This window comes from Magnolia sinica, chromosome 9, assembly GCF_029962835.1.
Source record: "Magnolia sinica isolate HGM2019 chromosome 9, MsV1, whole genome shotgun sequence".
In the NCBI taxonomy this organism is placed as follows: domain Eukaryota; kingdom Viridiplantae; phylum Streptophyta; class Magnoliopsida; order Magnoliales; family Magnoliaceae; genus Magnolia; species Magnolia sinica.
The window spans coordinates 50,828,933-50,845,900 of record NC_080581.1 but is presented as its reverse complement, the minus strand read 5'-3'; the positions used below and the strand labels follow the sequence as shown (position 1 = coordinate 50,845,900).

Sequence of the window (16,968 nt, the reverse complement as noted above, 5' to 3'; positions counted from 1 at the left end):
TATCATAAACCCTATATCCGATAGCCAATGGGTGAGTCCAACTCAGGTCATTCCCAAGAAGTCTGAAATCACCGTCATAGCCAATGCCAATAATGAACGCGTACCAACTAAGATCACTACTGGTTGGAGAATGTGCATTGACTATAGGAAGTTGAATACCGTCATAAGGAAGGACCACTTTCCTTTGCCCTTTATCTATCAAATTTTGAAATGGCTAGTTGGTCCCTCTTACTATTGCTTCCTCAACGGTTACTCAGGCTACAATCAGATTGAGATAGCCCTTGAAGATCAGGAAAAGACTACATTTATATGTCCTTACGGCACCTTTACTTTCTGAAGGTTGTCATTCTCCCCCCCCCCCCCCTACTTTTCAGTGATGCATGTTGAGTATTTTCTCTGACATGGTGGGGCAATATTTAGAGGTCTTTATGGATGACTTCTCGGTCTTTGGTCCATCCTTCAGTAAATGTTTAAAAAATTTTAAAAATGGGCCGAAGCGATGTGAGGAAAAAAAACTTGGTGCTGAATTGGGAGAAGTGTCACTTCATGGTTTGTAAGAGAATTGTCCTTTGACACATCATCTTGTCTAAGGAAAATGAGGTAGATAAGGCTAAAATTAATCTTATCTCTAACCTACCTCTACCCAAGAACATACGAGACGTGCGATCTTTTTTAAGACACGCCGGGTTTTACAGAAGATTCATAAAGAACTTTAGTCACCTCTCTCATCTTCTATGTAATCTACTTCAAAAAGGATGCACCATACGAGTGGACTGAGCAATGTCCGGAAGTTTTACTAAGCTCAAGGGCATGTTAACCACTGCACCTATCATGCAGCCAACCGACTGGAGCCTTCCTTTTGAACTTATGTACGACACGTCTAACTATGCTCTTAGGGTGGTTTTAGGCTAGAGAAAAGAAAAGAAGCCCTACGTTATTCATTACGCAAGCAGAACTCTAAATCCTGCCCAAGTGAACTACTCTACTACTGAAAATGAATTTTAGCCGTAGTGTTCACTTTGGACAAATTTAAGTCCTACTTGATCGGATCCAAGATTGCCATTTAGATAGATCATGCGATGATTAAGTATCTCCTTTCTAAGAATGATGTTAAGTCCAGCCTAATAAGATGGATCCTCCTACTCCAAGAATTTGATTTGGAAATAAAAGCTAAAAAGGGAGTGGAAAACGTAGTGGCTGACCATCTTTCTCATCTTGATCTATCTAATTTCCTTGAGATGACACATATAAATGATATGTTCCCTGACGAACAATTGTTCAAAGTCTCTCATTCACCTTAGTTTGCTGATATTGCTAATTATCTTGCCATAGGTTTCACGCCGACACATTGAACTGTCCAAGATAAGAAAAAATTCTTCACCGAGGTTTGTAAGTTTTTCTGGGATGAGCCATATTTGTTTAAATATTGCCCAGACCAAATATTAATGAGATGTGTGCTAGACAATGGACACCAAAGTGTCATCTCCTTCTGTCATTCTCAGGCTCGTGGTGGTCACTTTTTTGCTAAAAAGACCATGGCTAAAACTCTACAGTGCGGCTTTTACTAGCCCACTATATTCAAGGACACTCATGAGTTTTACAAACCTTGTGAATGTTGTCAGAAATTGGGAGCATTGTCCTGTCGAAATATGATGACCTTAAATCTCATTCTTATCATAGAAGCATTTGATTGTTGGGGCATCGATTTCATGAGACCATTCCCCCAATCCTTTGGGAATTTATACATTTTGCTAGCTATAAACTATGTCACTAAATGGGTTGAAGTGATTCCATGCCGGAAAAATGACCATCAAACGTTATTAAATTTTTAAAAGAGAACATCCTTTCCTTGTTCGGAACGCCTCGAGCCATCATTAGTGATAGGGGCTCACATTTTTGTAATAGACCATTCACGAACTTAATGAAGAAATATGGCATCTCTCACAAGGTGAGCACTCCATACCACCCACAAACAAGTGGGCAAGCTGAGATTTTCAATAGGAAAATTAAACACATCTTGAAAAAGACGGTTAACCCTAACCATAAGGATTGGTCAATCCAATTTCGATGCCTTATAGGCTTACCGTACCGCATTTAAGATTCCTATTGGAATGTCTCCCTTTAGACTTGTCTATAGGAAGGCTTGCCACTTGCCTGTGGAGTTAGAACATTGAGCCTACTGGGTGATTAAAAATCTAAACTTCAATTTAGACAACGCTGGCTCGCTACGCAAACATCAGTTGAATGAACTTGAAGAAATCTGGAATGATGCGTATGAGAACTCGAGAATTTACAAGGTCATGATGAAGGTGTTTCATGACCAACATATTTTTCGAAAATCATTCACACCAGGTCAGAAAGTCCTCTTGTATAATTCTTAATTACATCTCTTTTCGGGAAAACTCCGATCTCATTGGACCGATCCTTTCACTGTTACTAATGTTTATCCTCATGGGACCGTCAAGATACAAGATCCGAACAATGACAAAGAATTCAAAGTAAATGGACATCGTTTAAAGCCATTTGTGGAGAAATTCGATTCAGAAGACATGTCCATACCTCTGACTGATCCTGTATACCAGGATTGATCTCCTAGTCTGATGGAGGTATAGTTAGGTTTACTTCTTTCATGTTATGTCTAGGATAGTTTGCTTTATGCTGTTTAGGATAGTTTTCTTTTTGTTGGTTTAACTCTTGTGCTAACCCTTCTTCACACTGAGATCATTGGAAAAGCCTCAAAATTCCTTCTTCAGGTACTACCTTTCCATCACTTCCCTTTTTCTTTTCATTGCCTCTTTTACATTACATGCTTATTTCTTTTACATTGAGGACAATGTAAATTTTTCGATTGGGAATGGGGGATTAGGTGAACTAATCAATGTTTTCTCAGTTTTGAGCAAAATTTTAAAAATTTTCAATACTTTAAGTTACAATCTGTTTAGGAAGTGATGAATTGTGTACTTAAGAATGCTTTGGGTATGATAAGATAGAGATTGAATTTTGAATTATTGAAGCCTAATCATCTAACTTATCACTTAAGTGCTTACGTTCAATTGATCAAGAGGTAGTTTGAATATCATGTTAAATCACAAGACACATTCAATTTGCCTTCTGTAGGACATTCTAGAATTTCTGATTGTTAGTATGTGAATCATTAATGGATGGTGAGAATCGAGTCTGGAGAATTTATCCTCCTTAAAAGATGAAAAGAACCGGTTAAAAAATAGGAGATCGACAAAAAGGTCATGTATGGTGAAAAGACTGAAAAATACTGGAAAAGAATGCAAATTCAAGGTTTGTAAAAGAATGAATAAAAATTGACCATCGATATAAAATTAAAAACTAGAAAGAGAAGGAAAAGGGGATAAGTTCAGAATCAGTACTTGAGTTTCAAACTAATCTTGAAGTGATAAGCATAGCTAACACGATGAATTGATAGTATTCGTATGGGAATTAAATTGATTTTCATTGAGCACATTAAAAACTTAATATACAAATTATGCTTTGAATTAGTGGATGAAGAACTTATTTGATCAGTTGCTTATATGATTGGGCTCTACGTTTTCGAAATCTCACTTTCGTATCTTAATTCTACCCATTCATCCTTGAGTGTACAAAAGATTGTTTTCTGAAAAAGATTTCTGACATTAAGCATTAGGATTTATTTTTTGCATACTTTGCTCGGGACTAGCAAAATGCTGGTTGGGAATTGTGTTGAGGGTTAAATATTGCATATTGGACCCCATTTATTACTTGGTTTTATAAACATGATAATGCTTAATATTCTATTTTAATCATGTTTGTGTTACAAGGTGAATTTAAGAACTTAGATTAAAAAGGATGCTAAAAGCATGGATTTAATGCTCAAAGATCACCAAAGCCAAGGATGGATATTAGAAAACCAAGAATTAAGAATTCACATGCCAAAGATTTAAGAAAACTAAGTTAAGAATGAAGAAAATTGAAGTTTTGGAGTGAATCCTCGACTAGTCGAGGCTCCTGCTCGATCAGTTGAGGATTCCACGACTCGAACTCCAGTGACAAAATCCCCAAAAATCAGGTCATTAACGACCAGTCGAGGATGGTCCATGACCAGTCGAAGGTGACCCTCGACCGGTCGAGGATGGTCCACGACCAGTCGAGGGTTACGCAAATTTTGCGCGGATTGTGTAAATTTGAGACGGCTTCCGAAAATTTCCAACTCAGTGCTAAAGGAGGTAATGCAAAACTATAAATAGGGGTCCCCAGGCATTCTTAAGCATCATCTAGGGTTTCAGGAGTGGAGCAAAAGGATGGAGCCGTTGTCCGGGAGTTCTTCTTCTTCCTCATTAGTTAGTCATTTTGTTTTGTTTAAGAGTCTTTAGTTCAATCATATCTATGGTTGGCTAAACCTCTTAGCTAGGGCTAAGAGGTGAAGCTTGTAGCATGATTGGGATGTTTGCTTTGTTTTGATTCATGTCTTCTTGAACCTTATGGATTCTACTTTGATCATTAAGGAATATTTTTAGTTTTTAATGGTTTGTTGTGACTCAAATTACAGCGGATCTGCGATTACTTTGAATATCTTCTTTCCCTGAGTTAAGATTGTGAAATTAGTAAGTCCCATTATTCACCATCACCCCTTGGGCATGGTAGGGTGACAGAATCCTTCTTAACTTTCACAATTCTCTTATAATTGGTTGTGGGATTAGTAAATCCTGTTGTTTTCCTTGTTTGCTGAGCATGGTTAGGTGATGGAATCACTTCCAAATCTTCACCACTCTCATCCATTGATGATTAGATCCATGAGAAGTTCAGAGATCTAACAAATCTCTTTTTACCAATTGGATAGGATCGGACTCTAATTCCAGTTGTGTCCTTGATTCATGCAAGGTAGCTTCCCAATTTCTACAAGTGGATCCTTGGAAACCCTAGTTACCACCTTTGAATTTGTTAGTTTTTAATCACTTTAATCACAATCACTCTCTCAAATATTCTAGATTTAGTTTCACATCTTCTTCTAGTTCTAGTTCTAGTCAGTTTCAAAATACGCACGGGATTACTCCCTGTGGATTCGACCTCGGTCTCACCGAGATTATTACTACATCGCGACCTTATGCTTAGGGTTGTGAACACCTGTGCCCAACTCTACATGTAGGCGACCATTTGAAAAACTCAGTATCCTTAGTTTCGAGTGAAAATATTACTTTCTAAATCATATTCCCTTCTCCGAAAGCCTTCTTTTTCACTTTCTTATTGTATGCTCGAGCAACTCTTGCCTTATTTGTCATAATAAAATTTAAGGCCTTTAGTTGTATTTCATCAGAGTCCTTGAGTTCAACCAACATAGCATCTGTAAACTCAATCAGGGTCAAGTTAACCTGATAAGCTACTTATAATGATGGCACAGTCACCTTTAGCAGTAACATAACATCATCTCCATATGCAAGTTTGAATGGACTCATCCTTTTGCTTATTCAAACGAATTTCGATATGCCTAAAGAGCTTCTGACAACTTAATATGCCATTGTTTGGGATTCCCATTAATCAGTTTCCATAAAATATTCTTGATGACCTTGTTACTAGCTTCAGTTTGGTCATTAGCATGAGCATATTAAGGTGATGAATGCAATAGTTTTATTTTATATTGATCTGTCATTTTCTTGACTTGCTTGAATGGAAATGCTACTCATCGGTCCATAGTAATTGATCTAGGAATTCTAAACTGATGAATTATATGAGTCTTGATGGACTCAATAATTTCTCGATGATCTATTCCCAACAAAAGTTTTGATTCTACCCATTTGGTAAAGTAATCAGTCTACCATAATAAAATTATACCTTTTAAACAAAGGAAGATAAATTTTTACTATCAAATAAATGGTCCATCGTCAAAATGTCTAAGGTTTGACAATATGATGGAATTCAGTCATGGTGACATGTTGTATCGGCTAATGTTTTATACATGCTTCACACCCTTTAGCATATTAGTTACAATTGACTAGCATACTCGGTTAGAAAAACCCATAACATCGAAGTGTAAGCCTCATTTTTTTTCTTACCTAGTGCACTCCATAAATTCCTTCATGAACTTCGCCCATAGCTAACATAGATTTCTTTTTACTCAAATATCGTAACAATACTCCATCAACCCCTTTTTGATATAGTTCCTTATCAATCAATACATAATTTATAGTTGTCATCTTAATGTCTCGACCGACCTTTATCTGTGGGGACCAAACATATTCTATGATTAGAGCTCTCCAGTCATCATCGCTCATCTCGACCTGGTAAATTTTGTTTATTAGTTCCCTTTAAAAAAATTGAGGGTAATGACTTCCTTTGAACAATCACCGTTCTTCCTTCAAATCCCTAAGCAATTTGAAGCCCCGATGCTAACTGTGTCATTTATTTTTTTCTCAAATTATATGTTTTAATTCGACTTCATCAAATTTACTTAGTGGTCATGTCGCCAAAAGATGATATGACTGTAGAGCATCACTTGTACAATTTTTTTTAAAAAAAACCAATTAATTGGTTTATAACTAATAAGGAATCGCCCATAACCAATACATCTTTTCCTCCTAAATCGGTTAACATTTTTAAACTGATTATAAAAGCTTCATATTCGGCTTGATTATTGGTGCAATCGAACTCAAGATGGATCGATTAGGACAATCCCTACACCTGATCCTTTGTCATCTTTTAATCATTAAATATCATTATCTAGGATGATCGATACACTACATATAAATCTAATGCTTCCAAAGGAAGTCAAATTTCTATAATTGAAGGATGATTTGTCAAAAAATTTGTTATTGTACCCTTTTACAGCCCTTTGTTACATATATATTAAATTAAACTCAGATAATGCGAGAACCCATTTGGCAATTTAGCCATTCAGAATTGGACAATTTAACATACATTTTCTTTAAATCAGTTACTGTAATCACATTAGCTATTTTGGCCAAAAAATAATGTTGTAATTTTATAGTTGCGAAGTATAATGATAAACATAACTTTTCTATGGTAGAATATTGTTTCTTAGTATCTAATAATGTTTACTGAGATAAAAACCAGGTGCTCTTTTCAATAATCGTCATCTTATTGTTGAGGGTCAAATGTTGCATATTTTCCCCCATTTATTTCTTGGTTTTACAAACATAATATGGCTTAATGGTATATTTTACATATGTTTGTGTGGCAAGGTGAATTTAAGAGCTTGGATTGAGAAGAATGCTAAAAGTATGGATTTAGTGCTCAAGAATTGTCAAAGCAAAGAAGGGATCTTTGGAGACTAAGATTGAAGATTTCAAGACTCTAAGATCCAAGAAAACTAAGTGGAGAAGAAGGAAGTCAAAAGAACAAGCGTAGAGATCGCAAAGACTATGTCATCGAGGCCCATTTGATGACATTGAATATCCATTTGATGACATCGAACACTAGTCGATGACATCAAATTTATGAGGAAAAATCGAGTTGGTGCTAGACATATTAGGTGTTTTTCACGATCAATCGAAGACATGTTCGATGACTCGAAGGAGGGTGCTCGATGACATTGAAGACTGCTCGATGGCATCGAATTTATTGAAGAAATTGAAGCAATTCGCTGGATTATTTTGGACACATTCTCGATGACTCGAAGACCTGTTCAATGGATCGAAGCTTCGCTTGATGACATCGAAGGACGATTCGATGATACAGAGACTTACGCAGTGCGAAAGAAGAAAAATTCGTAACTTCTAGATTCAAACCCCTTCGATGACATTGAAGGTAGTTTAATGGTATCGAACCAGTTATGCAGTGTTCACACGGACTGTGTAAATTTGATCCGATTTTGCGGAACTTTGCTTATAAATAGGGGTTTTCAAAGTTTTTCTAGGATATCTAGGGTTTGGAGAAGGAGAGAAAAAGGGCGGAGCCACTTCCCAAGAGTTCTTCTTCCCTTCTTCTTAGTTTTTAATGCTTTCTTTTAGAGTTTTTGATCCAATCATGTCTATGGTTGGATAAATCAAGGGTTAAGCTTATAGCATGGTTGGGATGTTTTTCTTATTTGATTCTTGTTATTATTGAACTTCTTTGATTCTAGTTTGATATTTAAGGAATACTTTTAGTGTTTAATGGTTTATTGTGACTAAAATTACAATAGATCTGCAATTACTCTTCTTTTTCTGTTTGGAGTTTGTGAAAATAGGAAACCCTACTGTTCTCCATCGTCCCTTAGGCATGGCTGAGTGATGGAATCCCTTTTATTCTTCACAATCCTCCCTTGTCGATTGTTAGATTGTTATATCCTATTGTCTACCATAGTCTCTTGAGCATGGTTAGATGATGGAATCACTTCCAATCCTCACGACTTTCATCCATTAAGAATTAGTCAATGGAAGTTCAAATATGAGTTTATTGAATATCTTCCAATTGGATATGATAGGACTCCAATTCCAATTAAGTGCCTTAAAATCAAATAAGGAAACATCCTAATAGTTGCAAGTGGATCCCTGGAAACCCTAGTTCCCACCTTTAAATTCTTATGTTTCTAAATTCATCATCTCACAATTACTCCCTACTTTCCTGATTTATGTTAGATCTTCTCCTAGTTTTAATTCTAATTACTTTCAGAATAGACACACAAGATTTTTCCCTATGGATTCGACCTCGGTCTTACTGAGATTATTACTGCATCGTGACCCTACACTTAGGGTTATGAACAAGTTTTTGGTGCCGTTGCCGGGGATTAACGGCTGTGTTTTTCAGAGATTGATTGGTTTTAGAAGTAGGTTAAGAATAGGATATATTTACTTTCTAATTCGAAGATTTTTTAGAAACTAACTTATCTTTTTATTTCTATTTTTAGAAACTTTCTAATTTTAGAATTTCTGTTTTAGAAACTGACTTGTTTTGTTTTATTCTACAGGATCTTAATTTAGGAACTTCTAATTTGGTAACTCCTTTCTAATTCTCTCCCTTTCTATTTCTAGATCTCTATTTCCTTCTTATTTCTTTTAAGGTTAGGTTGGAATCTGAAATTAAGGGCTGAGAGTGTTTCATACCCAAGTGGGTCTGTGACAACACTCAACGTCTTTTAAGTGAAGGAGGATTGGTTGAGGGATTATCTATCCATCACAGGATTAGACACCACTCGAGATCCTCAGAGCTAATTGAGATTATGGCCACAAATCAACCTATAAATCAACCGGTGAATCAACCGCAACCTCGAGTTGCGGAAGTCCACGATGAGAATGAGGTGCACCATACACCCCCACCTCATACTTTATTAGATTACTTACAACCGACAAGGGTGAGCACGCCCTCATGTATGGTTTTTTCAGGAAACACCGGAAACATGGATATTAAACCAGGAGCAATCGAACTCCTTTCGAAGTTCCTTGGACTTAAATCTGAAAGTCCATACCTACACTTATAAGAGTTTAACGAGGTTATAGCCACTTTACACTTTCCTAACGTGTCTGAGGACCCGGTCAAGCAGAAACTCGTACCTTTCTCTAAGGCATGCTTGCACGCACTACATCCGCGATCTATTGGCATATGAAATGACATGATGAAGGAGTTCATAAAAAAATTCTTTCCATACCATAAGACGAACACCATCAGGAAGTCGATCATGAACTTCGCCCAAAAGGAAGATGAAACATTCTTCCAATGTTAGGAGCGGTTCAAGGATCTCCTCAGTTCATGCCCAAAACATGGTTTTGAAATGTGGCACATAACAACTTTCTTCCACAATGAACTGACATCTTCAATGCCCCAATTTGTCGAGACGATGTGCAATGGGGAGTTCATGAACAAAAATGTCGATGAGGTGTAGGATTACTTTGACAAAATCGCTGAAACTGCACAATCATGGGACAACACCCTAAAACCTAGCACTGCATCTAAGCTTACTCGGGCAAGGGAGAGAGGTGGGATATACTTGCTTTAAGAGGATGATGATATAAATACTGAAATGGTCAGTCTCGCAAGGAAGGTCGAGGCCATGGAACTTAAGAAGCATAAGGGTAAGGAAGTTGTTTGCGGTATCTGTGCTTGCAACATACACACAACTGAAAATTGCCAACAATACCTACTTTTCAAGAGGCACTGATTGAGCAATCGAATGCCGTGAACAACTACCAAAGACCTTTCAGTGGACCCATCTCTAACACATATAATCCTATTAGTTAGAGAAATTATCCGAACTTTAGTTGGAGGAATGGATAAACTGCTACTCCTTAAGGAATCCCTAACCAATTCTTGAATCAAGGGAAACCTTAAGAGGATCCGGTCTGGAAACATATTCAAAACTAAGAGCTTATCAATCAGAGTATATTGCAAACCCTTCAAGACCTTTCAAAGGCCATACTAGGACATGAGGTAAAAAAATTAATTGGGGAAAAAGGGATTCTTTTAGCCCAACCTTTCCCAATCCTAAATCGTAATATGAAATAAGTAATCCAAGCTCTTTAAATCAAATGGAGCAAGCTAAGTCTATCACGACTCTTAGGAATGGAAAGATAATTGACAATATTCTGATAATAACTAAAAAGTCCAAGGACCCAGAAGTAGATGAAACTGATAGACCAAGAGACACTCCACAAGAGTTTCAACCAGAACTTCAAGGAAATCCGATTGCACCATTCCCCCAATGATTGATTGCACCAAAACCTCTCTCTAACCCTCCGGACTTTCTAGAGGTGTTGAAACAAGTGAAGGTCAATATTCCTTTACTGGATGTGGTTAAATAAATAACTTCATATGCCAAATTTCTGAAAGACTTATGTACGACTAAAAGATGACAAAATATGCAAAAGAAAATATTTTTAACTGAAAAAGTGAGTGACATCCTAAAGTAAGATGTGTCACAGAAATACAAAGATCCTGGTAGCCCAACCATTGCTTATGTAATTAGGAATTAACACATTGAGCAAGCAATTCTTAATTTAGGAACAAGTGTAAATCTGATCCCATACTCAGTTTACGAGCAACTGGGTCTAAGTGAATTAAAATGCACCTGGACCACGTTACAACTTGTCGATCGCTCAATCCGTGTACCAAGAGGGATAATTGAGGATGTGTTGGTCCAGGTTGACAAATTCTACTATCAAGTAGATTTCATCGTCCTGGGTACTCAACCCATTGTAGACATGAGCACTCAAATTTTCATCATTCTTAGTTGCCCATTCCTTGCCACTTCAAATGCAATCATTAATTGCAGGAATGGAATCATGAATATGTCTTTTGGAAATATGACATTGGAGTTAAATATCTTTTTCAACACAAACAAATAGTTAAAGGATGATGACGATTCTCACGACATTAACATGATTGATTCTTTTGTGGAAAATAGAGCACTTCTGACCTTATCCTCTAACCCTCTAGAGACGTGTCTGGCCCACTCTCATGATTTTGATGATGACATGTTTAAGGAGATGGGGGCCATGCTGGATATCGTGTCAATACTTGAAGTTAACCAGTGGAGGCTATAATTTATAGAATTACCCCAAACTAATGTAGTGCCTCTACCATCTAACCTCAAGGTACCGAAGCTTGACCTAAAACCTTTGCCCTCTAATTTGAAATATGTCTATTTAGGTCAAGAAAAGACATACCCAGTGGTGATTTCTTCCCACCTTGAGCAAGAACAAGAGATTATGCTCATTTTTACTCTAATTAAGCGTAAGGGAACCTTTGGATGGTTGATTACGGACCTCAAAGGAATTGACCCTTCGATTTATACTCACTGCATTTATCTAGAGGATAATGCGAAGACCTCCTGAAAACCACAGCGCAAATTGAATCCAAACATGAAGGAAGTGGTTAAGGCTGAGCTTCTTAAGCTATTAGATATGGGTATCATATACCCTATATCGGATAGCCAATGGGTGAGTCCAACTCAGGTGGTTCCCAAGAAGTCCGGAATCACCATAATAGCCAATGCCAACCACAAACTCGTGCCAACTAAGGTGACTACAGGTTGGAGAATGTGCATTGACTACCAGAAATTGAATACCATCACTAGAAAGGACCACTTTCCTTTGCCCTTCAATGATCAAATCTTAGAAAGGCTAGCTGATCACTCATACTATTGCTTCCTTGATGAGTATTCGGGCTACAACCAAATAGAGATAGCCCGTGAAAATCAGGAAAAGACCACGTTCACATGTCCCTTTGGCACCTTTACTTACCAAATGATGTCATTCGAACTGTGTAATTCCCTCGCCACTTTTCAGTGATATATGTTGAGTATTTTTAACATGGCAGGGCAATATCTAGAGGTCTTCATAGATGACTTCTCCATCTTTGGTCCATCTTTCAGCAATTTCCTAGAAAATCTTAAATGTGTGCTGAAAAGATTTGAAGAAAAGAATATGGTACTCAATTGGGAGAAGTGTCATTTCATGGTTCATAAGAGAATAATCCTCGGACATATCATTTCGTCCAAGGGAATTGAGGTAGATAAAGCTAAAATTGATCTTATCTCTACCCTACCCCTACCCAAAAGCATACGAGATGTGCGACCCTTCTTAGGACACGCTGGATTTTACAGAAGATTCATAAAAGACTTTAGTCACATCACTCGTCCTTTATGCAATCTACTTCAAAAGGATATTCCATATGAGTGGACTGAGCAATGCCAAGAAGCTTTTTCTAAGCACAAGGGCATGTTGACTACCGCACATATTATACAACCACCTGATTGGAATATTCCTTTTGAACTTATGTATGATGTGTCTGACTATACTATTGGGGTGGTGTTAGGCCAGAGAAAAGAAAAGAAGCCCTATGTTATTCATTACACAAGTAAGACGCTAAATTCGGCCCAGGTGAATTACTCAACTGCAGAAAAAGAACTCTTGGTCGTAGTATTCGCTTTGGACAAATTTGGATCTTACTTGATCGGATCCAAGATCATTATCTACACCGATCATGTGGCGCACAAGTACCTTCTTTTTAAGAATGATGCAAAGCCCCGCCTGATAAGATGGATCCTCCTACTCCTAGAATTTGATTTGGAAATAAAAGATAAAAAGGGAGTAAAAAACGTAGTGGCTGACCATCTTTCACGGCTTGATCTTCCAGAATTCCTTGAGACGGCACCCATAAACGATATGTTCCCTAACGAACAATTGTTTAAAGTCTCTCACACATCTTGGTTCACTGATATTGCTAACTATCTTGCCACAAGTTTTCCGCCGACACATTGGACTACACAAGATAAGAAGAAACTTTTCGCTGAGGTACGCAAATTCTTCCGGGATGATCCGTATTTATTTAAATATGCCTAAATCAGATTTTAAGGAGGTGTGTACCAGACAATGAACACCAAAGTGTCATACCCTTTTATCACACTTAATCCTATGGTGGTCACTTTTTTGTCAAAAAGACCACAACAAAAATTTTGCAGTGCGGCTTTTATTGGCCCACTATGTTCAAGGACACTCATGAGTTTTGCAAAGCTTGTGAGCGTTGTCAAAAAATAAGGGCATTATCTTATCAAAATATGATGCCTTTGAACCCCATACTCATAATTGAAGCATTTGATTGCTGGGGCATCGATTTCATGGGACCATTCCCCCAATCTCATGGAAATTTATATATTTTGCTCGCCGTAGACTATGTCACTAAATGGGTTGAAGCGATTCCATGCTGGAACAATGACCATCAGACGATCATTAAATTCTTAAAAGAAAATATTCTTTCCCGGTTCGGAATGCCTCAGGCCATCATTAATGATGGATGGTCACATTATTATAATAGGCCATTTGCAAACTTAATGAAGAAATATGGCATCTCTCACAAGGTGAGCACTCCAAACCACTCACAGACAAGTGGGCAAGCTAAGATTTTAAATAAGAGACTAAACAAATTTTAGAGAAAATGGTTAACCCTGCCCGTGAGGATTAGTCAATCCAATTAACTGATGCTCTATGGGCTTACTGTACCGCATTTAAAACTCCTATTAGAAAATCTCCCTTTGTACTTGTCTATGGGAGCGCTTGTCACTTACCTTTGGAGTTGGAACATAGAGCCTATTAGGTTATTAAGAATTTAAATTTCAATTTAGACAACACTAGCTCACTGTTCAAGCTACAATTGAATGAACTTGAGGAGATTCGAAATGACGCATACGAGAATTAGAGAATTTAGAAGGATAGGATGAAGGTGTTTCATGATAAGAACATCCTTTGAAAATCATTCTTGACTAGCCAGAAAGTCCTTTTGTACAATTCTCGGTTACGTCTCTTTCTGGGAAAGCTCTGATCTTGTTGGTCCGACCCTTTCACTATTACAAATGTCTATCCTCATAGGGCCGTTGAGATAACAACTCCCAACAATAGTAATGTGTTTAAAGTGAATGGACATCGGTTGAAGCCGTTTGTTGAGAAATTCAATTCAGAGGACATGACCATCCCTCTAACTAATCCTGTGTACCAGGATTGACCTCCTAGTCTGATGGAGGTATAGTTAGGTTTATTACTTTCATGTTATGTTTAGGATAGTTTGTTTTTTGCTGTTTAGGATAGTTTTCTTATACTCTATTGAGTTTAATTTTGTGCTAACCCATTTTATACTAAGAGAAGTTTTAAAATTCCTTCTCTCAGGTACTATCTTTCCAACACCATCTCTTTTATTTTCGTTGCCTCTTTTACATTACATGCTTATTTCTTATACATTGAGGATAATGTAGAATTTTTGTGGGGGTGTGGGGGAATTAGGTAACCTAACTGTTTTCTCAATTTTGAGCAAAAAATTTGAAATTTTTCAATGTTTTAAGTTAAAATCCATTTAGGAAACGATGACTTGTGTACTTAAGAATGCTTTGAGTATGATAAGATAGAGATTAAATCTTGAACTCCTGGAGTCTAATCATCTAAGTAACTTACCACTTAAGTTCTTGTGCGCAATTATCCTAGAGGTAGTTTGAATATCATGTTAATCTAGATCATAGGACACATTCAATTTATCTTCTATAAGATATGTTAGATGTTCTGATTGTTAGTATGTGAATCATTGATAGATATTGAGAATCGAGTTTGGAGAATTTTATCCACCTTAAAAGAAGAAAAGAACCAGTTAAAAAATAGGAGATCGATAGAGAGGTCATTAAAAAGAATGAAAAGAATGAAAAATCTGGAAAAGAATGCAAAAATAAAGAACGGATAAAAATTGATTGTCGATATAAAATCAAAAATTAGAAAAAGAATGAAAAAGGGGATAGTTTTAGAATCAGTACTTGAGTTTTCAACTAATCTTAATATGATGGACATGGCTAACATTACGAAACAAAAGTAGTCTTTTGGGAAGTAAATTGATTTTCACCAAGCACATTAGAAACTTGACATTTGAACTTCTACTCTGATTTAATTGATAAAGAACCTACTTGATTAATCACATAGTTGATTTGGCTCTAGGTTTTCAAGATCCCACTATCTCACTTAATTTTACTCATTCATACTTGATTGCACAAAAGATTGTTTTTTGAAAAAGGATTTTGAACTTGAGATTGAATATTATTTATCGCATATTTTTCTCGAGACTAGCAAAATGCTAATTGAGAGTTGTGTTAAGGGTCAAATATTGCATATTATCCCCCATTTATTTCTTGGTTTTACAAACATAATATGGTTTAATGGTATATTTTACATATGTTTGTATTGCAATGTGAATTTAGGAGCTTGGATTGAAAAGAATGCTAAAAGTATGGATTTAGTGCTCAAGAATTGCCAAAGCAAAGAAGGGATCTTTGGAGACCAAGATTGAAGATTTCAAAACTCCAAGATTCAAGAAAACCAAGTAAAGGAAGTCGAAAGAACAAGTGCATAAATCACAAAGACTGTGCCGACGAGGACCGTTTGATGACATCAAATATCTGTTCAATCACATCGAACACTGGTCGATGACATTGAATTTATGAGGACATATTGGGTGCTTTTCTCAATCAATCGAAGACATGTTCGATGACTCGAAGGAAGGTGCTCGATGGCATCAAATTTATTGAAGAAATTGAAGCAACTCGCTGGACTGGTTTGGACACATTCTCCATGACTCGAAGACTTGTTCAATGGATCGAAGCTTCACTTGATGACATCAAAGGACAATTCGATGATATAGAGACTTACGCAGTGCAAAAGAAGAAAAAGGCACGACTTCCGAATTCAAACCCCTTCAATGACATCGTAGGGTGTTTGATGGCATCGAACTAGTTATGCAGTGTTTACGCAGACATTGTAAATTTGATCTAATTTTGCGATTTATGGAACTTTACTTATAAATAGGGGTTTCCTAAGTCTTTCTGGGATATCTAGGGTTTGGAGAAGGAGAGCAAAAGGACAGAGACGCTTCCCAAGATTTCTTCTTCCCTTCTTCTTAGTTTTTAATGCTTTCTTTTAAGGTTTTTAATCCAATCATGTCTATGGTTGGATAGATCCCTTGGCTAGGGCTAAGGGGTGAAGCTTGTAGCATGGTTGGGATGTTTTTCTTGTTTGAATCTTGTTATTGTTGAACTCCTTTGATTCTAGTTTGATATTTAAGGAATACTTTTAGTGTTCAATGGTTTATTGTGACTGAAATTACAATGGATCTGCAATTACTTGAAGTATCTTCTTTTTCTGTTTGGAGTTTGTGAAAATAGGAAATCATGTTGTTCTCCATCACCCCTTGGGCATGGCTGAGTGATGGAATCCCTTCTATTCTTCACAATCCTCCCATGTTGGTTGTTGGATTGCTATATCATGTTGTCTACCTGTAACACCCAGAACTTTCAATACTCGGGTACTACTGAGTAACCCTACTTAGTATAAGTGCAAACCTAGCTCTAACGAACGTTCACATGTATTCCAATCAAAATCTAACCATTGAAAGCTGTTCCCATCCATGTATCAGGCTATCCATCCGTTATCCTTCTAGATGGACCGTCACATCAGTAGAAAGACCTATTCTTAGGATTTTAATTTCATTGATACATAAATCTAACCAACCATCAAGATTACC

The 16,968-nt window shown here is 36.9% G+C and overlaps 1 non-coding gene across 1 annotated transcript; it reads right to left on the bottom strand.

Moving 5' to 3' along the window:
* Positions 1-9,583: 9,583 nt before the first annotated feature.
* On the bottom strand, positions 9,584-9,690 carry LOC131257233 (small nucleolar RNA R71). The gene has a single exon (XR_009177245.1). It is a non-coding gene; the product is annotated as a small nucleolar RNA R71 (small nucleolar RNA).
* Positions 9,691-16,968: the final 7,278 nt, after the last annotated feature.